A 27,930-nucleotide genomic window follows, 5' to 3' on the forward strand; every position below is an offset into this window, starting at 1 on the left:
TAATTCAGCCAACTCCTCGCAGTCCTGGCTTTTCACCTGGGGGAGCAGGCTTGCTGATCCTGCCCAGGTTAAAACGACTGAAAATCAATTTGGTTTGACAGCTGTGGAAAAAAAAAAAAAAAAAAAAAGGATGCTCAAACTGTTGAGCAACAAAGGCTCTTCAAGCCGTTACAAAATGAAACACAAAAAGAAGCTGTTGTCTATGACCTTCCTACAGGATTTTGATTCATGGCAGTCTGGCCAGATCCAGTCCCATCTGATATGGCTGGTTCCTTGCACACCGTTCTTGGGAAGAAGCAGCCCTCAAGAAGGACCATCCTCCTTGCCCCATTCCCTTGCGCATGGCCAAGCCAGGTATGTCAGACAGAGGGTGGGTGCTTCCACGTGGCCTTTGCCTGATGTTTTAGTCTGGGCAACAACCCTGCAGCCTGATTTGGAGATCCTGCTCTGCTGCCCAGCTCATTTTACCTTTGAAACAGCAAAACGTGGGTGCCCTCATCCACGGAAGCAGGCTCCAGAGGTTGTCTGTGGAGGAGCTTTGTGGGTGTACAAACAAGTAGGTTAATTTTGTAGTTCTTGCAGGAAAGAACATGATTAAAAAATTAAAAAGCCAGCAATCTCTTATGAGGAGCAAAACTGTGTGTTGTTTGCAAATATAACCCCAGTCTGAGAACTGGGGATACTGGGAGATGAAATGGAGGTGGTGTAAGAGCTGATGCAGAACTGGAGATTGACTCCAAGGCTCTCTGCTGGAAGCTCCACCTTTTTGCCACCTTTTGCCCCATGGACATCAGCCTTCCTGGTCCTGCCACCCCACATTGACCCCAGGAGCTCCTGTAATTTGCTCCCTTTTTTTCCAGTATCTCCAGCTGGTGGTCAAGCTACATCCATGGTTCATTTCTTTACCTGGGGAACATGATTGTTCTGTTTCCTACAATAATTCAGAATTGAATTATTTATTTGCCTCAAGGGACAGGCGCTTGGGAAAGAGGCAGTCCATGTGAGTAAGTTTCATAGCCTTCCTTATTAGCTGTGTGTCACCAGCCTGGGAAATTTCAAATCGACACAGAGCTAAAACACAGAAAGGAGATAAATGCCACATTTGGTGTGACTTGCCAGTTCTGACACACAGAAACACCAAACACGTACCCAGTACCAGACAAATCCCAGAGTCACACAAATTGGAATCCACAAACCTGCCTCCGTACTTATCGCTTAGTAACAACTTCATATAAATTTTCCCGTGTAATTAAAATGTCTTTCCTGAGCCAAAAATGAAATTTTCTTTACAGCAGGCAAGCATTACATAAAATTAGTTTTCTCTCTAGTTTCTGTCAGTTGAATGAGTTTGAAAAAAAAAAAATTTCTTTTGAAGAAACCTATTTGGGGAGGTAGCAGATTTCTTATCCTAATATTTTAGGTTAGCATGGAAGGAGAAAAGTAAACTGTGCATAGATCGCAGCTGGCCTGGTATCAGCTGGGGAGCTGGATGCGGTGGATGTTTCCATAGGTTTATGGGTACCAATTATTGCTGACGCTGTATGTAGGCGAAATATTGCTATGAAGCTTTTACCAAAAACAAAATAAAATAAAATAAAAGTTAATGCTCACAGCAGCCCAGTAATACCTCCTGTTAGGACATCTATTTTGAGGAGAGGTGAGAGGGGTCATGTACAAATTTTCTTCATATTTTTAAACTGTAGCTGCTGATTTTGGCTGCTTTCACTTCTTCCAGCTCACCAATGACTCTTGCCCTTCAGCGGTGCTCAGCAGCTCCTGGGAGATGTGGAGCTTTTGACAGGCATTGCTCTTGGCCAGTTTGGTGTTCAGCAATCCTCCCCTTGCTCCTTACCCTCTCCATCTTCCTCCACCCAAGTAAATATATAGCTTAGTAGCCACTTTTGAAAATGTACATTCTGCTGTCTCTCAGATGTGTCAATGGGCTCACTGGCGTTACAGGTCAGGACTTCTATCACCACACTAAAATGGCCCTATTGGCAGAGGAGCAGCACTCAGAAAATAACACTTTGAACCTGTCAAGTCTGATTTACGGAAAGCTTCCATGATTTAGAAAAGCAAAAAGCAATGATTGCTTTCTACTCCACCCTAATTTTAATTATAAAAAATGCTAGTATAGTTTTCCATTTGACATCCCTCTAAAGGAAATCACTAGCATTGGAGTAAATCTTCCAAATAAACATATTTCTCAGACATAAACATGGTAAATCTCTTCTTTTGAGAAAGACATAAAGAATGGTTAACTTAAAATATGCATATAATAACATTACCCACAGCTTCTCATGTTTAAAAAGATTCCATATGCAGGGAAAACCCATAAAATAAAACCCAAGAAATGCTGCATCCTCCTTCTATTAATTTGAAACAGTCACTTAATGGGAAAAAGGAAAAAAAGAGAAAAAGAAAATTGGTGGAACAGAATTATTTTATTTTTTTTCTTAGAAAATCCCAAACAAATCAGTAACTCCAACATTCCAATCTCTTCATCCTGTTCTTAGTGGTGTATTAATATGTAAACTCAATACTTGTGCTGAAAAATAGCTTTGGGTAAGGAAAAATGGTAGCAAATTCCAGGGTGGCCTTGCTAGCATTTTTGATTGAAAAAAAACTTGGAGAAATGTTGTTGTTTTAGGATGATGAGAACTGCTGCCATCTTTTGTGGTTTACCCAGGATTGTCCCAAGTTCGACTGTTGTCTCTGGTTTGGTTTAAAACCTAAAAAGGGGCCAACAACTGCGGCTCCCTGTCTCCCCCAGGTCCCCCACTCTTTCCCCACGTTTAGATGAGGGATTGACTTTAAAATAGGCTCACCGAAGCAGCTCTCTACTTAAATCCTATACATAAACCAGCCTGCTTTTCTTGCTGGAAGAGTTTGTATCTCCAGAAAGCTCTGTCCTTGTTGTGGGCTGAGATGGACTAAGCTGGCGATTAAGACTGGGATTTGGGCTGGTTTTGCCTTTGACTTGATTTAGGAATTTCAGCAAGTCGCTGTCACCCCCTTACCTTCCTTCTGCCCCCTCTGTGCCTCCTGGCAGGAGGGTGCTGGCCTGCAGGTGCTGATGGCTCCCTGATGGGCACCAAACGCCCAAGGAGCAGAGTAGAGCTCAGGACCACACACACCCCATGCACAGTCCCCACAATTAAATAGGGCTGGGGGGGGGTTCCCGAGCCCAAAGGCAGACAAGTGGGTGCGTTCCCAGTCCGTACACCCCAATTCCTCCTCGGGCAGTGCAGCCGTGGAGGGGTTAAAGCGGGCCGGGCCTGCGGCTCCCAGCTGCGTGCACTGGCGGCCTGCACTGCCAGGGGAGCTGGGCTGGGCCAGCTGCGCTGAATTAAGTAATTCCCCCCAGTCAGCGAGAAAAGGGCTGTGTCTCTAGCACTGGGATTAGCACTGGGGGGAGTTCGGTTTTTATGGTAGGGAAGGAGGTGGAAAAAAAAAAAAAAGGCAACAACCCTGCCTTTGCCTGATTCCTCACTTTCGCTGCGGCTTGGGAGAGTTTAGGCTGCGCAAAAGCTGCCCGGAGAGGAGATCTCTTGGCAGTGGGGTGAAGAGAAGCCCGACCCGCTGACTTCTCTGGTTAGCATCCCGGCTGGGGAGATGCTCGTTTTGCCCAAAAGCTTGGGTGAGGCAGTCAGCTGGAGTTCAAGATCCAGGGACTTAATGTCCCATGACTGACCGTAGCTTGTTTGACCTGTAGTGCAGATCTAGAGCGTAAGGAGCAGAAGTATTTTTATGGTATGTGCTGAGCCTGCTCTCCCTGACTGAAACACCTCCTGGAAAATGAATAATTGAACATACATGTGACAATGTATAGCCCATTCTTCAAACACAACCTGAAATGGGGCAGAATATCCTCCAAGTTCCTAGGCTTTTTCTCCTGCTAACCGCATAGGATTGGCTATAAAATCTATAGAGACAATGCTTTGTAGCAAGAAGTCGTTTCAGCCCACGCTCCTGAGCAGTGGTCTTCAATTGTGAATTTTTTACTCTAAGCGGTGTGCTGAATTTCTGCCTTCTATCTGAGCTGGAGTAGAAGGAAAAAACAAATCAGTTCTGATTTTTTTTCATTTACTGAGCCACGCTGCTCCCTGCTAAAATCAAGAGACGTTACTGTTGGCACAGCAGGCTTAAACTCACTACTGTGCTTTGCATCTTTTAATAAAGGAAGAAAGTGATTGAATGAGATTGTCTATTAGTTGCCTTGGATCAGCAGTTTCTTCTTTGTAGTGATGCAACAGATTGTTTTCCGAATAATACAGTAAGAATAGGCTCAGCGTGCAAAGCCCTGTAAACCGTCTGAAGAAAAAGCTGTGGCCTTTTTTTCCCTGCTTGCTTCCAAGCCAGTAGCTGCTTCTAATATTCCTGTATCCAATATGAGCACAGTGCTGTGCCTAGCACACATCTAATGTTTGTCAAGGGCTCTAATTGTTTGTTAGGAGAAAGAGACGTTGAAGAGAGCAGAGTGGAAACAATACAGGAGGAGGGATGGTCTTGTGAGGAACTGCCTGGGTTGTGTTTTGGGGCAGTTTGGTTCATTTCCTGGCTCTGCTATGTCCTTCTCACGTGATCTTGGGAAAGTCTCCTAATCTGCTTCTCAGTGCAGTAAGAGGCACCGTCTTGTCTCTTGTACATAGTATGTGTCAAGTAAATACCTATAGTCTGTGCTAATATATACCTATAGAGTGTAGTAAGGTGATAAAGCAAGAACCGATTCTGTAAACAGTTGTGATGCCCAGGGCACAGGGTCCTGTTTTCACAGCACATCAGTTACATAGCAAAGCCCAAATGAATTCTGCCCTTCTAATTCGTGACAATGTTCATTTTCTGAATGCTGACTTTGGGTAGATGCTTATTTTTAGCTTGTATATGAGTGTGCACCAGAATGAAAGGGGAGGCTTTCCCACACCAAGCATTTTGTTTTCCATATAAATGCCTGTCGCATAATATTACGGACAAGTAAAGGCTTCTTACTGCTCATAAGGTGTTATGGTAATCCTTCACGGAGTCCTTTTAATGAATAAACTAGGAATGCTTCATGAGTCGTTTATTAAGGGTTAATGATGTATCTTCTCTCTTTGGCATCATTCCCAGCCTAAATCAAGCCTGCTTCATCTCATATGGATATGAAAGACAAACTGTACAGATTGAAAACATCTGTATACTGAGTGAATGAACCACATGGCAGCAGTGTCATGCAGAGATTTACTTAAAACTGTCCCCTTTTGTTTGACTTTAGAGGAACAGCACAAATAAATACAGTAGGTTCTGTTTAAACAAAGAGGACTCTGATCAATAGAGGTTTGTATAGCTTACGACCTTCAACTATAAACAAAAAATTGGGGTAAACCCCACATGTCTCAGGTCAATTGCCATCTTATTTACTTTATTACACCGCTAATGTTCTAATCTGTCTTACATATGAAATGCTTTTCACAAGCAGCCTTACTTTGCTTCTCCATTTTTGCCAGAGATAAAAGGAAAGTTGTGTTTGCTGTTCAGAGCAACCTGTGAGTGTGGCTCTGAGGGTGCTGTGAATTTTGCGTATCGGTGTAAGCAGAGGTCAGACACACCAGTTCAGGCAGATTTCGAATTCCAGTAGATTTTGGTTGAGGTTTCCAGTAGGTTTCTGTGTTTTGGGAGGGGGGGTTCAAGCATCCACAAAGAAAATCAAAATGGTTTGTGGCTCACCATAACCAAAGCTGTGCACAAGAAACAGAGCAGAGGCAGTGCTAGATAGAAAGTGCTAACTCTGTTCTGTCTGCAAACAGAGGTTATCCCTTCTGCACAGACACTTGAAAACATTTGCAAATATCTGCTAGAGACTGACCCTGTGAGTTTTTATTATTATTTTTGTTACTGTCTCCCAGCAAGATTAAGTAATTCCAAATACTGAGGGGATGACTCTCCTGCATGTGTTCTGTCCTCATATCTCCACATAACTAGCATAAATTGTAATTATTTTGTTTTCTGGCACATTTTATAATTTTCTAGAGGGGGGAGGCTATCACCATATCTTGTTTCTGGCCATCTTTTTCTTCCCTGTCTAACTTTTAATCCTTGTGGTTGATGTTAACAGAAGACAAAAAAGGGGAAATCGTGGGGAAGATTTGCATGTACAAGTTCATAAAAACAGGCAGCAAGGAAGAGATGGGCCCCAGCCATGCCTTACCCAATGGATACCACTACAACATGAGCCCTCACCAGGCAGAGGTGCCAGTCTAGGTACACGAAGCCATGAGAAACCAGATTTATTAGCATTGCTGCTCAGACAGTTATTCAGGTGTTTTTCTTTGCTGGGGGCATTCCTGTTCCTGTTGACTCTACTATTTTCAACTTCAGCGTTATCTGCTGTGATCTAAGAAACACTTCACTCCTGCTTCAGGTGCATTTTGTTGTAGAACTCAAATACTTTGGTGGGCAACAGCGGGGTGAGTACCACTGGGTATGTCTTTCCTCAGAGCTTTGAGAGATCTGGAGAGAGATTTCTGGAGATTGGCTTTGAATTATTTTATTTTATTTTTTCAGTTTAATAGAAAAGGAGCACCCAGACTGCTCACCTATCTGAGATCTTGTTCCACTAGCCAGGTGGCTTTTGATCCATGAAGCAGCATCTCAGCTGCATACCTCACTGGAAGAAAATCTTACAGACATTGAAGTTTTGCAACTGAACAGTTATGCGCTTGTCTTGCTTCCAGCATTTCTTCACAGTCCCCATTTAGGCCTAGAAACTAGAGCTGCAAGTTCTAGTCTCAGCAGTAACGTCTCCCCCGTCATTAAATAATTGAGTTAGTTCTGCAAGCTCCAACCCAACGCAGAGACACTACCTCATAGCTGGTGGGTCGCTGGCAGCAGGTTTGACAAAACCCTTTGAGGGTGGCTAGTGGAGGCTCTTTCCTGGCAGGTTCAAGCTTGGTTTGTTAGGTCAGTGGGGAGACAGACGGGGCGAACCACGCTGCTCCCTTGCCAACCCACGCTGGCCGAGGTTGGTTACATTTTGGCTGTACCTTTCAATGCAGCATCAGGAAGACAGAAGAAGAGCCTGTGGTCCTTCGCTGAGTAAGAGAAGCAAATTGAGGTATTGGAGTCCTCAGGAGATGCTGTTTTGCTGCCCTCTAGGCAAAGATTAAAGCTTAAAATGTGGAAGTTAAAGAAAACACTGTCCTGGGCACACCGATGCAAAGCAAGAGGTTGAGAAGGTAGGAATAATTCTTGTGGGACTTCATTAAGGTGTGAATATAAGATCTCTAAGAGATCTCCGGGCTCAGATAAGCGAGATCCAGTGGTGTACAACAAAGAATTATCAGGAAAGGCATCATAATTACAAAGTACTTTTATATTAAAATGATGTCATGTAATAGGTTGAAGAACAAAAAATATGTAAGCCGTGCAGATCTTCTTTATCTAAATAATTGTTTTCTTATGCATTAAGCAGCAAACTTCTCATATAATTCCTGCCCTTTAATGGTAAACCTTATTAAATAAAGACTTTGAAACTATTTTAACATTTCAGTAGTACATTTCATCTTGAGGATGCATCACTGAAATGCTACAGGGAAGCATGGAAATACGGAACAGCTTAGAGAATGAAGGCTTAATAGGGAATGTGTCATTACAGGACTCTATAGCAAATATATAACCTCCTTTAAAAGTGTATGAACTATTGTATGGAGGATCAGATTTTTTTAAACGATCAAATATATAATGGTGTGACATTGAACTTTCAGGATTTTCTCATAGGTCTTTATTTTCCTTAGATCTGTTCCCTGAGGAAAGTTCTTTATTTCTCTCATGTGAAGAATAATACTGAGATCTGCCTACGGAAAACTACGTTCTAGGAGGAAGAATCACAAAGAACTTTTCTTTTAGACTTTCCTTTAAGAGGTCCACACCATGATAAGCAAAATGAAATGAAATGGAAGATGAAAGGTAATCAGGAGTGAACCAATGTTTGCAGTGGTTAGACCACAAGCTCTAAAGCTTTATGATCAGTCTGTGTGTATATCGCAACAGTTCCTAGGAAGACATTTTCACAGATCATATGTTACAAAAACAAATAAACAAAGAAAACCCAATGAGATAAAAATAATAGTTGATCCAGAAGTGTGTGAGTCTCATCCCCTAAATCAAAGCAGATGCAATGACCTTAGAAACAAGTGGTCCTTGACTGCTGCCCACACAAAGCAGAAAACATCAAGGATGTGAAAAATGAGTTCCTGTTACTTGTGAACCAAAACACGTTATTGCATTGTGAATGTTTCTTCCTTCTTTGCCAAATTATCTTCCTGGCGTATCAGAATAGGTGAACCTCTTGGAGATTGTTTGGAAGATACCACCACACAGGAACTCAGTCTTGTCAACAGGGCTCCGCTGGTTTCTTTGCCAGCCTGTGGCACTGGGACAGCTGTACTGTGAGCTGCAGAAAAGCTGAGAGCTGAGTGACCTTCCTCTGTTTGCTCACTGAGGGCATGTCTCCATGCTGCTGTTGGATCTTTTTATCTGCTTATGCCACTGGTGACCATGACCCTTTCTTTCTCACCTGGGCTTGAGACTGACCTGCCTCACTCCTGAGCTGGATTAGATCTTATTTGACTCGTATTTCTTTCACTGCCAGGATCAGGAACCTTTTTTGTTCAGTCCTGCTTACCTTAGGCAACTGCCATTGAGCTTCCTTCTTTTCACTGGTGAAGGTATTTGCCCAGGAGAGCCATCTACATCAATTTCAGTATTTGCAAGTGTTCTCATTCTCTGCAGATTTCTGAAACAGGAAATCAGAAGCTGCTTTGTGTAGATATCTGCTATATTCTGAATGGATTCTCATGTCCTAAAATTTAATTTGTCCTGTGGTTTGGTTACTTCGTTCCAGTGGGCAGTATAGAAGTGTGAGTGTTGTCTGGTGAACAAGAAGTGCATTTCCAGGCAGAAATAGTTTAAGAATATACCATTTTTCACTGAAGAGAAGGTGGACATTTAACAAATGCAAAGTTGTAAATGGATTTGTAGAGCAACAACGGCATTAACCTTCTCTTTTGTAGCATGTCAGGATGTAGATGGCTTCTGGGGAGAGAATACAGCATCTCTGAGATGCTAGAGTGAAATACTATTTCTTCAAAGGTTCCTTCCAGCCTACACTCTCCTATAAGCTGGGGTTTGAAGCTATTAATTACTTTCCAAGAGAAGAATGGAAACGAAGGAAAGAAAAGCATATAGGGATTGCTTCTGGAAATAGCCACCCATTCTTCTCAGAGCTGTAGAAACATTCAAAAAATGTCTCCTCAAGCAATAAAGTCTCTTTGTTTTAATAGATCTGCTACTAGCAAACTTCCACAGCCACAGTTTATAGTTGGGAGTGTCTCTGTAGAGCCACACGGAGAACATGGGCTGTTTCCTTGGGGCACAAGGGTTGCGATTGTACCCTTGGAGGCTGAGTTCTCTCCACCTGCACAAGTGACTGTCCCCTGACACATAGGAACAGCTTTTTGGCTTCGTGAGATACCTTTAGATTTTCTCTCAAAGCCTTGCCACATTGTGGTCTAGATCAGCATTTCGGGCATTTCTGTTAGCACCCCTTATCCTTTCACTAAACTCTTATAGGCTGATTTCATTACTAACGATACCAGAGTGATTAGACTTTGAGTACAGGGAAGGCGAAGAGAGGAGAAGAGAAGAGAGGAGAAGAGAAGAAAAAAAGAAAAAAGAAAGGAGAGAAAGTGGCACAGAAAATGACGAAAATTGTGTCTCTCTCAAGGGTGACAGACTTCTTGTTGCTAGCAGGAAAAGGCAACAGCACTCATTGCTTGCTCTAGTTGGTAGGGTTTAAAATTTCAGCAGAGAGTTATTGCAATGATGAGCCAGTTCAGTCCAAATTGCTGTAACACTAGCAAAGAGCAGTTTACCTGTTTGGAAGAGAAGGGCTCATCAATACTGTAAAGTTTACATGCAGTCAGTCTCAGGATCTCTTTCCCCTCAACTGCTGGAACACTAAACCCTCAGCTGCCTCTTACAGCACTGCTCAGAGAAGAGAAAATATTACGAATGAATGTTTCTAAATCCCTCATTCAGTGTGCTGAGGGCCAGAGCCTGAAGTAAGACTCCTGATAAATATGGGGATCCAAATCTGGCCCTGTGAGAGCTATCATCTATTATACTCCAGCAAAGAAGTGAGCTGATGTTAAGATCTTACTGCTCATTGCAAAGCTTATTTTGTTACATCAGCAGGCCACAAGGTTCAATAAACTATGTGGCCTTTATCTGTTCCATATGTACTGGCTGCCTCCTGTAGTTCGTATGTATTTTTACGGTATATGTGCTTTAACAAGGGAATCTGATGCCTTTAGACAGTAGAAATGCAAATTAATTCTTCAGTCTGTAAAACCCAGCTTAAATTTGATTCCGTGTCACAAAATAATGCCAGTAGTTGCAGTTTTTGTTTTCCAGATACAGGCTTCCAGAGGGGCTTGTTCCTCCGGGGATTTTATAGGCATTGAAATTTGATGGATTAATTGTTAATAAAAGTTAGATTGGGTAAGTGAACACAAACAGCATAGTGAGTTTAGTGTTTACTTTGGCTCCCAAACATTTTTAAAGGGAGGTTTTGAACTGAGATGCCAGACAGATTTTTTTAGTTTTGCACCTAGAAAATTATTTAACTGTGGAACAATCCATGCCATCAAAGCCAGAGGGTTTTTTTTGTTTTTGTTTTTTAATCTTTATCGTTTTACCACTATCTGCTGTCAGGATCTTACTGTACAATAGTGACCTCTGATGTAAAGGAATCAGGAATGCCACTCGCAAACCCTACTGCACAGCCTTGCCGAGCAATTATAAGCCTATTCATCAGCAGCCAAATGGCTTAGAAAGGGAGGGACGTGTGTGCATGTGCGCACAGACACACGTACACACACAGACAACTGGAAATCTGTTGATAAAATTGAAGAGCTCAAGAATGAAGGATCTGGAGCTGTTAATTTTTATAGCTGATACAGATACTAATATTTTATGAGGTTTAGAACTATCAATATAAAAAAAAAAAGTAATATGTAGCTTTGCCCTTTTTGTTTTAATACAGAGATAAAAGTATCGCTTGAATAGAGCAGCATTGTGGTTAACAGACCTCTTTATGGGCAGACTTATCATTCTGCTTCCTTTTGTTAATATTTATAAAAACAGAAGGATGTTTTTGCCTGATCTTAGGCAAAATCCACAAGTTGGTTTCTTTAAAGAGGCACCTCCCCTGCTCACTTATCTCAAGGCACATTTCAGTTAAATAGCAGGGGTGGGTTGATACTAGCTAGCTTTTGTGTGTTGTACTTTGGGGAATGGCTCCCTTTAAATGCAGACTCCGAGCTTACACTGGGGATTTGGATGAGAGATTCCCACTGCAGAATTAACGTGACGGCGAACATCCAACCTCTGCAGAAGTGCTGTCATGTGAGGGGTGTCTCCTTTAAGTGCTCTCCATCGTTCGTTCAGAAAGTTACAGCTGCACCAGAGGGCTCACCGGTGGGCTGGTTGGGTTTGCAGAGGCCACAAGGTAGTCCTTGAGGTCAGGGAAAGAAATTGCAATAGGATGGAACAGAAACTGGGGAGAATCTGGGCTCCAGGCCATAGGAGAAGTCTACGTTCATGACCCTTTACTGTAAATAATATTACACCTTTAGGAATAATAACAGAAACATTTATTTCCAGCTTACTCAACAGAAGATGCCAAAGATGTACTTTGAAGAAACAGAGCATTTGAAGAAATGTGATATTGTATTGGATACAGCTTTAAGAAATATGTTAATGTAATAAGAGTCTCTCAGTAAGATGAAATGTCTTTTTATGTGTAGAGCAAGGGTGATCTCAGAGGCAGGACCCTGAACTGGCATTCAGGTGATCCACCCTCTGCTCTTACCAGCCACAGACTTCCTCTCTGATGTTATGTATCCTTGCAATAGTTTGACAGCCTTTAAAGTATGAAAAACCTTTTTTGTGCTCCACAGGAAAGCTGTGTGAAAAGACAACTATTTGCAAAGTTGTCAAGTCTTCAAGCGATGAAGGTCATATAAACCTATGGATAGATCAGTTTCGTGGTAAATGCTAGTAGTTGTGATTTTGTAGCAATATATTTGTGATTACCACAAATATATAGGGAGCAGGAGGATGTGATGCAACCTAAGCTCTAAGCTATCCTTGTGTGATCTTATTCTTTACATTTTCTTAAAAGGTTTTATGAAAACTTAAAAGCCCCAGGGAATAATATCTATCTATCTATCAATCTATCTATCTATTTATCTATATCTCTATACATACATTATGGAACAATTATGCCGTTTAAAACAACCCTCAATAGAGTAATCCCTGTTTTCCAGCTTCTGGAAAAGGAAAGCTGGAGTTTTCCAAAGTCATTGCAATCCCAATGTAAACATTTCGGAAAAACACACATGTTTAGGAAGTACTTTGATGATATGTGAGGTTCAGTGGATTCTTCAATATATTGAAAGAAAGATGTGTGTGCTTTGTAACCTGAGCCCTGGCTGGGCATCAAGCTTCCCATAAGGTATTCTGCCGAGCTGCAGCCGAGAGACCTGATACCAATAATGGTCCAAGAATTCAAGGTGTTCGTTAATATTCAGCTATAATGAATGCAGCATGTGTTTTTGAATAAACTGCATGCTTGAATGAGAACCTCTCATTCAAGAAGCTGAGGTGCACAGTATAGTGATTAGACTCGGCAAAAAACAGTTTTTTTTTATGGATGACACCAGCCAGCTAATAGTAATTGCTAACAGCGCATGTCCTGTAGCGTCACTCGCGGAAGCAAGAGGCTGAGCTGTTTGGTTGTCCCAAACCATTCGACACTGGTAGATCCCAAGGGAGTGCTGTGACTACGAAGTCCCTGCTGGTTGGCACAAATCTGCTTTGCATTAGAGCACAGTTGTTTCAAGCTTGATATATGTTTGGCTGAATGCTCAGCCCTTTTCATTCTGGTTGATTTGTTAAAATTTTGCTTGCTTCCCGTAAACTAAAAATGGCTCTGCTTTCTAGAAACCATTTGTTTGAGCTTCTAAGGAGAATCTGTTTCGGTTACAACAAATCAGTCCAGTAACCCACACTAGCAGTGCAAAACTTTGAATTTGTTATGGAAGAAGTAAAAAACAGAGCCCAAGTATTTAGCCTTGTGATACCAAAAACTTCACCAACCCCAAAAGGGGTCTTCACGCTTCAAAGCAAGCAGGATCTGTCCCCCAGAGGTCACTTAGGTCCAGCCTGTGGTGTGTACCACCAGTGGTGAACATGCAAGGGAGGTATTATCATCCTGATATGTTCAGGTTTGGGGCCAAAATATCTTTTCAGTTGCATAATGGGGTATTAGGGTGGAGGCTCTCATTTCCATATTGTTCAGATGATCTTCTTTATACACGGAAGTGAGATGTTCTAATACCCTTATCTTACCTTACATAACTCCAGATGTTAATCATCAAAAAAATGATCCAGCCCTTTTTAATATGAGGGAATGAAATGATAAGGCCTGAATTAATTTTTCAGTTTTCTCTTGATAAACCTTAACTCTGAGATGGCAAAGGAGGTGGATTCAGTAGACTTCTCAGTAACCTGCAGCTGTAATTACATCAGCCTAAGTGTTCTCCTTTTCTCTTTAAAAAGCATGTTTGCATTAACTTTAGAATGGAAATTCCTAAAGGGTTAATTGGAAGAAGGCATTTGGTGCTCTTTTTTACATTAGGAGGAAGTCTCAGGGAGACTCCTCTTATGGAGGAAGGTAATAGCTTAAGAAACAGCAATCTGGAAAAAGAATCAAAGGGTATTTATAGCATGTAGCAATAGTTTAATGAGTTTTCATCATTTCCACTTCTAGTCAACCAACCTCATGAGCCACCAATACTCTAAAAAGTGGTTTAAAGTGATTATTCACTTTGGTACTATTCCTCATTATGAGTAGAGCAAATGCTTCTGAAACCAGTGTGGAGGGGGGTTTCAAAGTGAAACCATTTTTTTAGAAGTATGACTGCATATCTCTATAAAGTTGCTTATGGTTCCACTTTCCACACCCTATAAATAATAATAATGATTGAAAATAACAAAAGCTTCCCACTCAGACCAATTTACTGCAATTTTCCTTTCACCGTCTTATTCAGTTTCTTTAATCTTTAAGCTATCTCCGAATTGCCGCTGGATTTCAGACACATGTATGCAGATAATGAGCTTAGACGCAGATATTACACAAGATCAGGTTTATCAGATATAGGCACTTTTAATTCGTCGGTCCTTTACTATTCCTTTTTGGATTCCCACTTTCTAGTAACGGTAGAAAATTTTCAGAAGATATTCTCCCGGTCTCACTTCTCCAACTGAAGCAAGAAAATCTCACCGGATGGGACTTAAACGCAGAAGGAGCACTTAAAGGAAGGCTGCAATCTGCATGCCACACCTCTGCCCTCTCTTGTACACAATGGAAAGCCCGTCAACGTTACTGTAAATTGTGATGGCTCAGTCCAGAGAAACCATATTTTGCACCTCATCTGGTCTAAATATTGAGTTTACGAGTGAATGTTGCTTTGCATTATGTGTTATAGATGCTTTATGTTTATTTAAGAACTCAGTTTGCAGGAATGTTTTCCAGACATGCGGTTTACCGCAATAGACAGTTGTTGATATTCCGATCCCAAGAGCGTTAGAATATGTTTAGAAATTGCGACACTTTTAAAACCAGATGTTCTACATAAGCTACACAAAAAAGGGGGTGGGGGAACAAATAGAACTGTCATTTGGCATGAAAACAGCCTGTGTTAAAGCAAAGGCAAACACATACCAAGTGAAATAAACGCAGTGAACTGCCCTCAACCCTTTCCTCCTTTTGTAAGTAACTATTTTAACAAAAGATGGAAAATCCCAGCTCCCAGATGGTGTGGGAAGGGAGAAGGAAGGCTTTCAGGTCCAGATTCGCATCTGAAGGAAACTGCTGGATCTTACTCCTGTGATGGATCAAACCAGAATGACAGAGCTGGGCAACTTCAAGCAGAGAAAGAAAATAAATCTGGATTCAAAGCCCAGCACAGAATGTTGTTTTCTGTTTCTTTTTAAAGGTAAATGATCATAACTGAGGAGGCAAAGAATGATATGCCCTGCATAGTAAATCGCCATAAAGATATTCCTCCCAGCAGCCAGGGGATGATGGCACACACTGCCCTGCTGTGCGGGATGATTTCATGGAGAAATTTCTGCAAACAGATGGGGGATCCTGCACCAGGGACTGTCTTGGAGATTGAGTATCTCAAAATTCCTCACCTGTAGGTATCTAGTGTGAGAGCACAGTTGGGCAGCAGAGCAACTGGGGCTCACAGCCATCTCCAGCTGATGAGAAAGTGTCTCTTTCCATTTAATCTCTTGCTGTTTGCTCTTCTGACTTTAAATTATTTCCCTTGTTCATTATAAAAGCAGAAGGCGAAAGAGCTTCTCATAGACCAACCTCATGCAGATTAGCATAGGTTAGCGTAATCAATGACAATACTATAGGGGTCCTTACAGAAAAAGAATAAGAGCAGCTGGCGGCCAAAAGGAAAGGAAACCAAGTCACCTTTGTTTTCCTTTACAACAGCATGCCACAGAGGTAGAAACATATTACCAGCAAGACTGAAGTCACGCGCGTGAAACAGTTTAAGCTACTAAAACAATTCATGCATTTGCCCAAAGATTGATAATTTTGTATTTGTAAGATAAAAGTGGTAACATCTACCAAACAGCCTGGTTTGAAAACAGTTAAATCAAAGCTGTAAAGAAAAGTGTTGTGCAAACACGGCTTCACCAGCAGGTCTCCGGAGCGCTGAGTGTCGGAGCTGTTGGGACCCTCCTGTATCACTTCAGAGCTGCAGCAAACCTACTCTGCACGCTGGTGCTGTTTTTTTCGCAGTTTGGCAGACTGCAAAGAAACAGCCTCATTTATAAGTTGGTGGTTTCATGGGAAGGCAATTTACTTATGTTAAAAACTGCCCTGCCAGCTTAGTCACTCTGCCTTCATTGAACAGAAGACTCCTACTAACATTGGATCATTTCATTAGTCCAGCTTCAAAGAATTAACACAGTAGTAGGATCTGCCCACTGACTCATTCTGCTCATGAGTACCTGAAAAGCCAGCTCTGAAACTCTTACTAGGTCTGCCTCACCAAAGACAATTTATGGCGGAAGTTCATGTACATATTTATTTTGTTGCTAAAGAGTTTGCTGGCATACTTCAAAGTGTGGGCTATTGCCTGTTCAGGTTTATTGCCTGCTTGAGTGAATTATTGCCTACCTGAACAGGCCTGCTGAGCAATAGTTCAAATTAAAACGTGTCATTTATCATGTTCACACCAATCCAAAATGACCGCAAAACCCAAGGTGTAATTATTGCCAGCCTCTGACTGCAGAGCTATCATAGCAAGCTCTCAGCCAATGGGGAATACTGGTTCCTCTCTTCAAAGGAAATCTGCTTCTTTCTTCATAATCAACAAATATGACCCTAGCATTAACAGTAATACTGTTTCACATGCTGATATTCACCACTGAAACCAACTTTTAAATATGGTGGAAAAGCGTGGCATGGATCCCATCCAAGATGAGTTTTTCTTCATCTGTAATTATGGACCCAAGATTTTACATTAAAATCTCTTTGAAAATACAAGTCTTGCTCTTCTCACCAGTATCTGGAGAGTATGTTGTCACGTGGCCTAGAATGATGGTGTTATTTTTGTCGTCACTATTTTTATTGCTACCACTTTTAAAATTTCAGAAAATAAATGAAAGCAGAATCTCAGCACCGGCATGGGCTGTGGACTCTCAAATGTTTCTATAGCTGTAGTCAGCTAAGGCTCTACATCCGTGTTCTGCTCCATCATCTTCTATCCCTGTTGTTTATTGTGTCATCTTTTCATATTCTTTGATATATCCCAGGGTTTGTGTCACATTTTAACCTAAAACTTGTAGGGCTACAGCTGCCTATGGTATGTATATGAAAGCAGGGAAAAGCAACAATGTATAAAACAGTGTGCTGTTCCTCACATCCCTCCCTAACCCTGCCTGGCTCATCCAGGACTTCTGAGCTTTTTCTGGATAATGTAAATCTTCTGAAGCAAGAGAGAAATAAACCTTTTTTTCTGTGTCTTTACTAAGGCATGCTTTTTTCTTTTTATTGTTGTAGGACCCGAAAGGAAAGAAACTATTCAAACAAGAACCAAAACATCAGAAAACAAAAATCAGAAAGCATCTGCTTTAATGGAAGTATGGTTTGAAAGCTTTATGTTTTTGGTCTGTGTAAACACATAAGTGTAAGTACAGGGAGAAAAAAAATAAAAGAGGATTTAGTCTGATCAGAAAACTCCTGTGTGATGCAGTTCCCATGCACTGGGACTGAAGTTGGACTGGGACTGCAGCATGTGGTCAGGCTTGCTGTAGCTCATTGACAGACCCGGTTCCGAGCATCCAGATTCCTTTCTCACTTCTCCGTGAACCATAGCAGGTCTCTGCAGCTAAACAATTCTCAAATTATGGAGTTTGCATCCTGATCTGAATTTTGCAACTCAAGCCTACCTGTGGTTATGCAGTCAGACAGCAAAGCCAACAAGCCAAGAGCAACGCCTAGTCACTGACTTTGATCTAGAAATAGTTATTATCCTGCTATCTACATTACAAAACATCCAGTTTGCTAAACCTGGGTTATCTACTGATTTGGCTTCATTTGATAGACAGGAGCAGTTCCAGCAGGGAGAGCTTCACATCCTGAAATGATGCATCTTTCAGAAAACTGATAAGCGATAAACCTTACAAAACCTGTGAGTGGGAAATGATATTTCTGTCCACCTCCCAGCTGCCTCTCTCCAGTTAATCCTAAACAGCACCACTGGTGGCCTTTGCAGATGAGATGGAGAAGTGGGTGAATTAATGCTTCACCAGACCAGAGCTGAGACCCACCAGCAGGCAGCAAGAGGAAGCAGACACTTCTAATGGGAAGTACATCACTGTGGTTATGTAGAGGATTTCGGTTTCTCAAGCTTATGCAGACTTTCAGGAGGGTAAATGATTTGTTTTCAAACCATCTCTTTGAATTTATTTCTCTTGGAAGCTTGGTGGGAAATTACTTAAAAAGGAAGTCACTTTGAATTCTCTCCTGTTCACTCCAGATGAGAAGAAACTCTTCTTTCTCTGAAGAGTGAATTTGGGTCACAGTGCGGTAGCGTTCAGTCCTCACGCTGAATTACTTGCTGAACATGTGGTAGTGTTTTGCGACATGGTCTATGAACTGGGAAGTAAGCTGAGCTCACCCAACCCATTTCATTTATGGCTTTACACAAGTAAATAAGTATGTTTTCAGCCACTCAACACAAGAATGGCTTGCAAATTGCAACCGCCATTGCCTGGGAGGTTAAAGGTTAAGCTTTTCAACAGGTCAGACTACAGTGCTAATTCACCTCAGTAGTGAGTCCCAGGCAGCCTGTAATGCATATTTGTGGTGGTTGTGTTTGTATAGCATACACATAAAATGAAAACCGTATGACAGAGGTTAGTCCTCTTAAATGGTTGTCACATTGACTTGGGTAGCTTTTGTACAGTTATCCATATGTTAGCCAAGATTCTGGTGGTATTTTTGTATAAATTTTATTGACGTGGTGAGCTAAATTGGGTAATTTCATAGCTATTATAATCAGCCAGTGGCCCAAGCAATGCACTGCTTTGTTTATCGTGAAAATGTTACTAACTGGTCTGGCCAGGTTCAGCCTCCAGCGGTGGCCCTCCTCCAAATGTGGAAAAGCCATTTTTCTGACAGAGAGGTTTCAGACAGGCAATGCTTGTGTTCTTGAGCCACAAAAGCACCGATGCTGTGGGCTGAGGGCTCAGCCCCTGTCACCAGATGTCTTTCTTGAGTGTTACACAGACGAGGAGAGGAACTTGTGAGAACTTCCTGAGCTCAGTTCACAAGTGTTAAAGCTTGGACTAAGGCCTGGATTAACAGAGATGTCTGAGTTTACAGCCTAAATTAGGCACGTAGACTCCCGTATATATATATATTTAAGAGAGAGAGGTGCTCTCAGGGAAATGTGCTTGCCCCCTGTGGGTGCCAGTCCCATCAGCTCTAAGAGGGCCCCAGGTAATGAAGATCCTGGTGCAGACATCTCAGCTGGACACCTGCAGTGCTGTGCGTGTGGGCCTAGGTGGCTACATGTCATGTCAAAGAGCCACCTCGAGTGGTTTCTTCAGAGGGCTTGTGTTATTGTGTGACCTTGTGTACTACTTCGTGGACAGCCACTACACGTAGGTGTGATCCTGTTGACAGTGCTGTTGATATTAGTTTGGCAAGCCAAAGGGCAGTGTCTGGGTGACCAAAAGAAGCCATTTAACACCCTTTGTTGGCAAAGAAGTATCAAAATTTCCTCCTCTGCAAGGCAGGAAGAGCAGGCACAGCCCTAGACTTCCGCCCTGAGATCCTTCCTAACCAAGATGCCCTTCTCCAAGGGAGCAGCTGTGACCTTTAAGGTCTGTGTCATGGCACATCAAGATGTGCTCGTGTGCACATACTCGTTGCTCTGTTGCAAAGCAGGTGAATCTCAAAACTTAGTATACAGTCAATTCTGGAGAGATTTCTGCCGAAAGGTGAAATATCTACCAAATAAATGAGAAGCCTGAGAGTGCATGTAGCAGGAGATGAGCAAGATGTTTTGAGAAAATCTGATTCCCAGCTCCCAGAGTTCCTCTGTGTCCCCTAGAAAAGAAGATGAGTGGTCCCCAGCTTTGGTGAAATGCTTGATGGAGCTGGCAACATCACTCTGGCTTAACCCTGGCTATAAATGATGCTTACATTTCAAAAGCATTTTTAAATAATATTTTTCATAAGTATAAGCTAAAGTAGTTACTTTCCACCAGGGTCATGGAGAGTTCACTAAATGCTGATAGACTGTATTCTGTATTAATGGTGCTAAGCTAACTGCCTCACAGAACTGCCAGAGCCCTTTATTTAAAGAAATAGCACTGTATTTCACAAGAAAATATTTTTAAAGCTTTCCCTACCGATAATTTGTCTAAAGAGAGACAGGTCTAATTATTTATATTGAATCTGGAAAGCCCAGAATTGGATGTGTTCAATAAGATACATGCTTTATTTGAATATACATTTAGAGCAGTGTGCAACACAGATCATTAAAGCATTTTGTTTTCTTTTTATTTAACGGAATATCAGCAATTAGGTTCTTCAGCTAATTATTGGATCTTATAAATGATTCTTCAAAAAACAGCTACGAGGATTAGACTGTGCCTTTATACGGAGCTCTGAGAAAGGATTTCCATGCAGCAAGAGGAGAATCGCCATGCGGATTGCATTTTCTTCTCTTCGGCGAGGGGAAGGGTCTGCAGCTCATCTGTATCAGTTCATCTTTATCACCAAGCCAGCTGGACATAGGACACTTGTTCATCTGACCACAAGCATATCAGGAACTGGGGGCTCGTTTCTAGTAGTAGGTAAGATCCTTACTACCTTGCATGAGAAATACAGGTCATAAACTAGTCCTTGCTGGTACATATGTAAATTCCCTGTTAGTGGTGGTTTGAAGTGTGGTATTAGTTGGACACCAGTTCTTATTACAGTCATACATTTGAAGTGACTTTAAAGCAAAAATACTAGAAAAACGATATAGATTAAATAAATTCTCCCCATCAAGGCAGTGCAACCCATTGAAATCCACATGATTGCACTGAGAATCCTCTACATTAAGGGCTTGGTAATGCAGCCCATACCCTGGCAGCACTGAGATGAAATCCAGAAACTGCAATATCTTGAGAAGGGCAGGTTCAGCTTCTTGAGTGATAAACTGTCCGTAAATGTAGTGATAGAAATTGAGGGTCATATTTCATGGGAAAACAGATCCTGAGACTCTTACCAGTTGGATTCTCAGTGCATGCAAGCTGGTTTCAGTTTATTGTTTTAGAGAAGGTGTGCTCTTACATATCTGTGTAAGATGGCATCGAGTGACCCCAAACAAACCTGAGTTAAAGTACATAGAGAGACAATTAGTCAGGCACTTAACCAGGAGCTTGGTGTTAAGCATGCAAATCGAGGGGAGCTACATAACTTTGTTAAGATGAATTCAGTGGTATTATCTGTATGTTAAAAGTTAAGCACTGAACTTACCTGTTGTATTATATCAGGTTCTAATAGCTTGCAGACTCGCTTACAAATTTAAGATGTTTAATGTGTTTACCACAGACTCTTGCTCTTGTCATGCATCAGGAATTGATTGTTGCTCACAAACAAGTGTGGTAGTGCCAATGTAGCCCTGCTTTTATGAAGCCAGGGACAGAGAGCTGGTAGGAAGCTGGACATGGACAGAGCAGATGAACAAGGCAGGTCTTCAGCAGCTCACTAGCAGCAGGTCAGGTTTTCCAGAGCCCTCAAGGCTGAGCAAACATCACTAGTTTTGGTGTTAACCCCAGGGAGCGCAGTGTTAGCTCACTGCTGCATGCTTTTGAAGACTTTTGCTCATCAGGTTGGAAATAGAAGGAGAAGAACATTGTGTTCTCCATGCAGCTGTCAAGGACTAAGCTCTGGTCTTTGCTCACTCACTATGATGTGTAACTACATTTGGGAAGTACTCTCATCTCATCATTGATCTGGAGACAACTACGTTTTTCTCTCAGGACTCAGCGTGAATAAAGGTGATGGACCTCGAGACCTTGCCAAGTGAAACCTCTGTGTCAGAGAGACATGAGAGCTGGGCCACCCCACCTGGCTCCATCTTCGTGTGTATGGGAAGGTCTGGGGTGATTTAGGGAAGAAACCAGTATTCCCACTCATTAGCAATCAAGACAGAAATGTTCCTGAGTGATGTACTCAGCACCTTCAGTTCTCACTGAGGTAGAGTTCCTTTGGGACTACTTTCATGTGTCTTTAGGGGATATAACCAAATTATACCACATGAGAGCTTGTAATTTTAATGTTATGCTGTGAGTGAAAAACTATAAACATAACAGGAAAGACTGGATGTTTTCCATTCATATTTTTAGAAAGGTTGCTCTCATCTGTACACATTAGTTTTTCAGCATCTCTGGCAAGATTTAAATGAATTGTTTAACTGGAATTGAAAAGCAAGTCTTACTTTTAAATAAAGCCAATAAAAGCTCTTTTTTTTCTCTCTCTCTCTCTCTTTTTTTTTTTAATTCTTAGAATATTACTGTAGAAGATAAAGGTCAAAACCAGATCCACGAGGTGATAAGGCTAACAAGATACTGAACCTCTAACCTCACAGGCAGGAGGCAGATCATTTTAGAGAAATGACTGGCTATAATCAGAAGTACGGTCAGGACTAGTGGAGTCATAAGGTTTTAATCAGCAGCACTTCCATCTTGTGGCAGTCTGTTGTGATGGGGACTGTAGCTCGTGCGGAGCCGGGAGCGGCGTGGGGCCTTGTGAACAAGCCACAGCTCCAAGGACTGCTCTCTGTTTGGTGTAAAAAGTGGAGGAAGCCAGGACCTGGCCCTGCCTGGAAAGGTTGGCTTGAACTTTCAGTCTCCTGTCTTCTGGTACTTGGGAAATCTGTAAAAAATGGTGAGTCGGAACCCAGCAGGAGACTTTTTGGTTCAGAGAGCAAAACCTGCCCAAGAGGAGCACTTGGACGGTGGGTGAGCTGCGCTTGCTGCTTGGCCTGGCCAGGCTGAAGCTGGAGATGTTCTTACAAGCTAAACCCACACCTTTGAGGGCAGCAAACCCATTCTGCTTTGTGTTAGAGGTGGTAGCTTTTGCTCCTCGCTCCACAAAGCTTAAAATTCCCATTTTCTTAGGTAAGGATGGGATCTACTTGCTGGAAAAGTCAATCATCTGCATTGTAGAGCAGGAGATGTTTTATGCCCACCCCCCCCCACACACAAAACCACTCTCCAGTATTTCCAGGCTTCCCCCTTTTGCTATTAAGACAAGATTTTCTCCTGCAACTGAACAGTAAATGTTTCATAAACTGTTCCTCCGTCTGCAAGTGGACCTTGAAAATTGATTATTTTTTTGTTTGTTTCTTTTAGTCTCCAAATGTTTCTGCCATTATAAGACAGGCAGTTATTTTGCTAGGAAGGAATGTGAAGAATTAGAGAAGTTGAAAGCGATTAGGGCTCTGTCTTTTAAGACAGAGACATTCACAAAGCCTGGCATTCAGCCTGCACCGAGCGAGCATCATAAGACACCCTGAAGCCTTGAAATCCCTCAGTTTTAAACCCCACGGGGTGGCTTTTGCATTATCAGGGAAGAGATGATATTGCAGAGACTATTTTCTTCATATTTTAAAGGTCTATGAGTTAATATTTATTCTAAGTAGTTGTTTATTTTTGGATACTTTTATTGTTTCTAGGAAGGCCACAAAGAGTTCAATGTTATGGAGAAATGGTTACTTTGTATTTATGGTTAAAGCAAAAACAAGAAGAAAAAAGAAAGTGCCAAACAATCCTGCCCCAGTTCTTTATTTAAGGAGACAATGTACTTTCCACCCATGCACAGGCAGTGCTTTATAGGCTGTATAATAAAACGCTGTTCCAGATATTGTCTAAACAGAAACAGATTTAACCCTGCTGTTGTGACTTGCATTGCTGGGTAATGAAAGTTTTCAATCTGGTTTTACTTTGTTTTATGCTCGCTGGAGAACTGCACATCCACAAAGCCCTGCCTTATGCACAGAGACCTGTTGTTCCAATGCCATCTGCTTGTGTATGAATGGTGAGCATCCCCCAAAACCACAACAACAACAACCAAAACACAAGGATTTGGCCTTTTCTGATAGGTAAAGAACTGTAGTTCAGCCCTTGAAGTGATATTTTCTGCAAAGACCATCTTATAAAACAGAACCCAGTGGTTTCCAGTGAGAGTTTAAGGTGCATATGGCAATGAGGTGGTGGTGCCTCTTGCTTCTTTTTTTGATGAGAGGTCCAAAACCTAAGAATTTCTATTGCCTATGCAGTCGTCTACTAATGGCATACTCAAAACTGCTGAAAAGACTCTTTAATTTAAGTTGGCTTGGAAAGTTACCCATCGCTGTGTTACCTAAAGCAATCTCCAAGTGTTTCTCCACAAGGGAAAAGACCTGTGATAACAGAAGATCCCTGAAGATCAGAGAACAAAAGATGGGCTGCAGCACATGCACATCAGGAAACGGTCCATTACTCATGACTTGCTCCATTTCCGTACACCAACGGGGGTCACCCTGTCACTGAGGACCAGGGAGATTATAACAATAATATAAATACTGCTTTATTTACAATTTTACAAGAAAATAGCTTTCCATGGTCATTACAGAGAGACTGTTTTCTTAAAGTTTCCACAAATAAAACACTCTCAGAGTACAGTAGGAAGTTTGCAATTTGAAGTGTTTTGCAGTGGGACTAAAGGCGTATTTCCATGTGTCACAGAGCCGGGGCCAGCTGTTGGGGCATGAACTAAGAACTAGGAAGAACGAGATTCTCCTCTTTGTTCCTCTACAGATTTCCTGTGTGACCTTGAGCAAGTTACTGAGTTTCGCTGCCTCTGTGTACTGGCAGTATTCTGCTAGCTTCCCTTTTATACCCCATGATGGTCCCTTTTATGCTCCATTATCCGGAATACTGCACCCAGCAGCATTGTCATTGCGGTGATGGGGAACCTGTGCCATAGGATTTTTGCATACCCAGAAAATTAACATCTGGGCAATAAAGGTATTGTATATACAGAAAAAGCTGCCCATTCACATTCCCTTAGGTCTGTGTTTGTGCCAGCTCCCTGCAGCCTGACCCGTGCAATTACCTGCTCGAAAGTGGTCTGGTCCCTTTGGGGAGGCAGGAGGGGGGTACCTATGCTCCTCTGGCTGGCACTGCCTGGGATTGCTGGGGATCGCAGGGACTGGCTCATGGTGCTTTTCCCATCTGCAGGTCAGAGGTAACAGCGTTCTCCTGCTGCGTGAGAAACTGTGTGGATGAATACAAGTGACACTAAGGGCAGGCATCGTTCTCATAATGCGTGTCTTACAAGTGTTGGAGGTAGTCACTATAACAACAGCGCCTCAAATTTGTGTCCACTTGAACTGCTCCGTCTCTGTAATCGCCGAGCAAGAATGAGCAGGTATGACTCTGATTCTTATCATCCAGCATTAAAACACAGCAATCACCCCAGCCCACCTCTTAGTATTCATTTTACTTATTAAAGCTTTCCAACAAGTCTCTGCAGTGATGTTATCTGCTAAATTGTGTGAGGTTTCTGATCATTAAGTGGATTGGTCTTCAAAGAGCTAAATGAAAATGAGCAATAAATATCAGTGTTACTTAGGTCATGTAGTGAAAAATGACAAGGAGACCAAAAGACCTTCTGGCAACAGTAGAACAAACAGATGTGAAATATATTCACTAACGCTTCTTGTGGGTTTTTATAAAGTTTCTCAATACTTTTAATTATTTGGAAAAGCAAGTTAAAATGGAGAAGCGGACTTGGTCATAAGCTAGAAGAGTTAGGAACTCCTTAAAACCCTAGCTTTTTTGTTCCGTTGCTGTAAGCTGAAGTTATGTACTTTAATCCTGTACTAACTTTCCTCTCTGCAGAAGGGGCATTGTAATATTTATGTATGTGCTGGAGAAGGTATGATTATGGCAATTTCTACAGTGCTTTGCACATACACAGATACATTTCAGAAGGTGAGCCTCCCGCTGGTGGGTGTACAGAGGAGCTTGAAGTTTTGCACCTGCAATTGTATTTCCTGTATGTAACTGAGCACTTGTACCAGTAGAAACCTGACTGCAGAGGTAAATGAGGCAGCGGTGGTTGCAGTAACTTCTACTTGTGTCTCTGCTTTCATTCACTTGGAAAAATAAGCAGCCACAATGGTTGCCAGGGCAAATTGCATCCTCTACCAGGGAGTATGAAAATCGCCCACACAAAGCACTGTAAGGAATACTAAATAATTGCGTGATTTCTTTGGTAGTATTTTAAGGAATGATTTTTATGCAGGCAAAAAAGTAATGAAAAAAAAATTCAGAATGCTGCAACTTCTTGTGTTTTAATTACACTTTCTAGTCCCTTTCCTGTAGCGTAAGTTATGACAGCACCACTGTAAATGGTAGCTGTCTGCCTGTATAAGCAGCCTGGCCATCTCTCTCTTAGAGTTGAGAATTTCTCTGGTAATAAAAATAGCAAGACGTGGCTGTACTCTTCCCTTTGTCTCTTTTAATGTCTTAGCTGTTGGCATCTCCTTCGCAGTAACTGAGGCATGCTGAGTTAGAAGCATACCCAAAAGGGAAGCGGGGATTCAAACAGAGTTGGAAGATGGAGGCAAACAGAGAAAACTGGAAGGAAGAGTCAACTTTTCAAACAGAAAAGAAAGAAATCTCTAACCTAGAAATGCGCAAGCCTAAAGGTGACAGTCGTTTCCTATTTCTGTGAAGACTGTTGGGGTTTCTCTAAAGGAAGTAGGGGGTGGGGAGAGGACAGTTCCTGGTATTTTCCTGAGATTAGAAAGCAGAGAAAAGTTATCAGGCTTCCTATGTGACTACAAAGAAGTGTCTCGGAAAGTGTGAACTCCACTGAAGTACCATTTCATCTTGTTTGGTAGGGGCTGAGATACCGTGATGATAGCTGTAAAGGAGACAAGAAATCTTTGCTCATATGTGACCCCACAGTATTGTTCCCTGTGTATAAGGGAAAAAAAAATATCTAGTTCAATGCCAGAATGGTTCAGGGAAGGGTTAGAAGTGCCTTGACTCCATCTTTCCTGGTACTCAGTAACGCCTGAGTCATTTATACCTAAGGAGTGTGCACCCTTTGCAGCAGGACACCTTCCAGCCATGTATAGATGATTGGGCCTAGCTGCCATGTGAGGACTTAAACCTAACATACCTGAAACATTTGTCCACCTTGGTGAAATATTTCTTCACAAAAGGTAGCAGCAATGAAAGAGTCAATATGAGATCTCTGTAGCAAGTCTGTTAAGTGGTTTCTGAAGATCTTCAAACAGGACTCTAAAATAAATCAAAACAGTGCAAAAGGGTAAATGGTAAAATTTATAGTTCAAAATTAAATTATGCAGTACTTTTTAAACATAATATTTTAAACTTCCTTGGAGCATCATAAAACTTTTAAATTATGCCTGTGGTCTGGCATGACGTGCAATACTACAGCTCCCATTCTGCAGATAGGTAAATCAGGCACAACATGGGGAAATGAAGGCTTGAACGTGTGTCCTAGGTACAGACAGCAGGGTGTAGGGATACGCATCGCCTGGTCAAGGCGATGTGGTCGAGGGCTGCCTCCTGTCTCCCTTTCCCTGGTCTATACAGAGATTATCCATCTGCAGAGAAAAGGAAGGGGCCCAATGCAGAGGTTTTGGCAGCTCTTAGAGGATCAGGCCTCTACTGGCTTGGGCAAGGGCATAAAGTCAAGCGGTTGTGTTAGAGTGGATTTTGCTCCCATTTTCAGGTTAATAGGTATTCAGCTGAGGAGGGCAGTTATTGTACAGGGAGAAAATTGTTATATAAATATGTACTGAGGTGAAGCAACTCAGAGTGAAGATTAGAAAAAAGAAAATCCCAATCTCAGGTCTCTGCTCCTAAAATATGAGGATCTAAAGCTGAAACGGTTTGGCGTGCTCTGAAACCTAGTGTGCAGGGCCCGTGTTTTTAAAGATGTCATTTTGCATTTGTTGCATCGGTTAGGATTTACATACACTTCTGTGAAATCTGGGCCATAAATGTTGATTTTAAACAAAGACATTTCCATAGGATCTTTATTGTCTGTGTAGTGGTAAAGTGCTATGAATAATTTTTCCCAGGTGCTTAAACAGGTGGTGTCTTCAAGGGAAGCAGGGCTTCTTTCATGTTCCCTATAATTTGTGCTGTCTTGAGCCTTCATTGTCAATATCTTGGGTTAACGTTTATGGCTGTTAGAAATGTGTCTTC

General features: G+C 41.9%; 1 long non-coding RNA gene across 4 annotated transcripts in view; it reads left to right on the plus strand.

Annotated features, from left to right (window-relative positions):
• Positions 1 to 7,797: 7,797 nt before the first annotated feature.
• The window catches only part of LOC121076660, a 49,155-nt gene continuing 29,022 nt past the window's right edge, over positions 7,798 to 27,930 (plus strand). The window contains exons 1-4 of one of the 4 annotated variants that reach the window (XR_005823649.1): positions 7,798 to 7,944; positions 17,192 to 18,062; positions 20,222 to 20,499; positions 24,919 to 25,108. This is a non-coding gene — a long non-coding RNA (uncharacterized LOC121076660). The remainder of the gene's footprint in view (positions 7,945 to 17,191; positions 18,063 to 20,221; positions 20,500 to 24,918; positions 25,109 to 27,930) is intronic. The other 3 variants (XR_005823652.1, XR_005823648.1, XR_005823650.1) reach the window with 3 other exon arrangements.

The sequence above is a fragment of the Cygnus olor genome, chromosome 12, assembly GCF_009769625.2.
Source record: "Cygnus olor isolate bCygOlo1 chromosome 12, bCygOlo1.pri.v2, whole genome shotgun sequence".
NCBI classification, from domain to species: Eukaryota; Metazoa; Chordata; class Aves; order Anseriformes; family Anatidae; genus Cygnus; species Cygnus olor.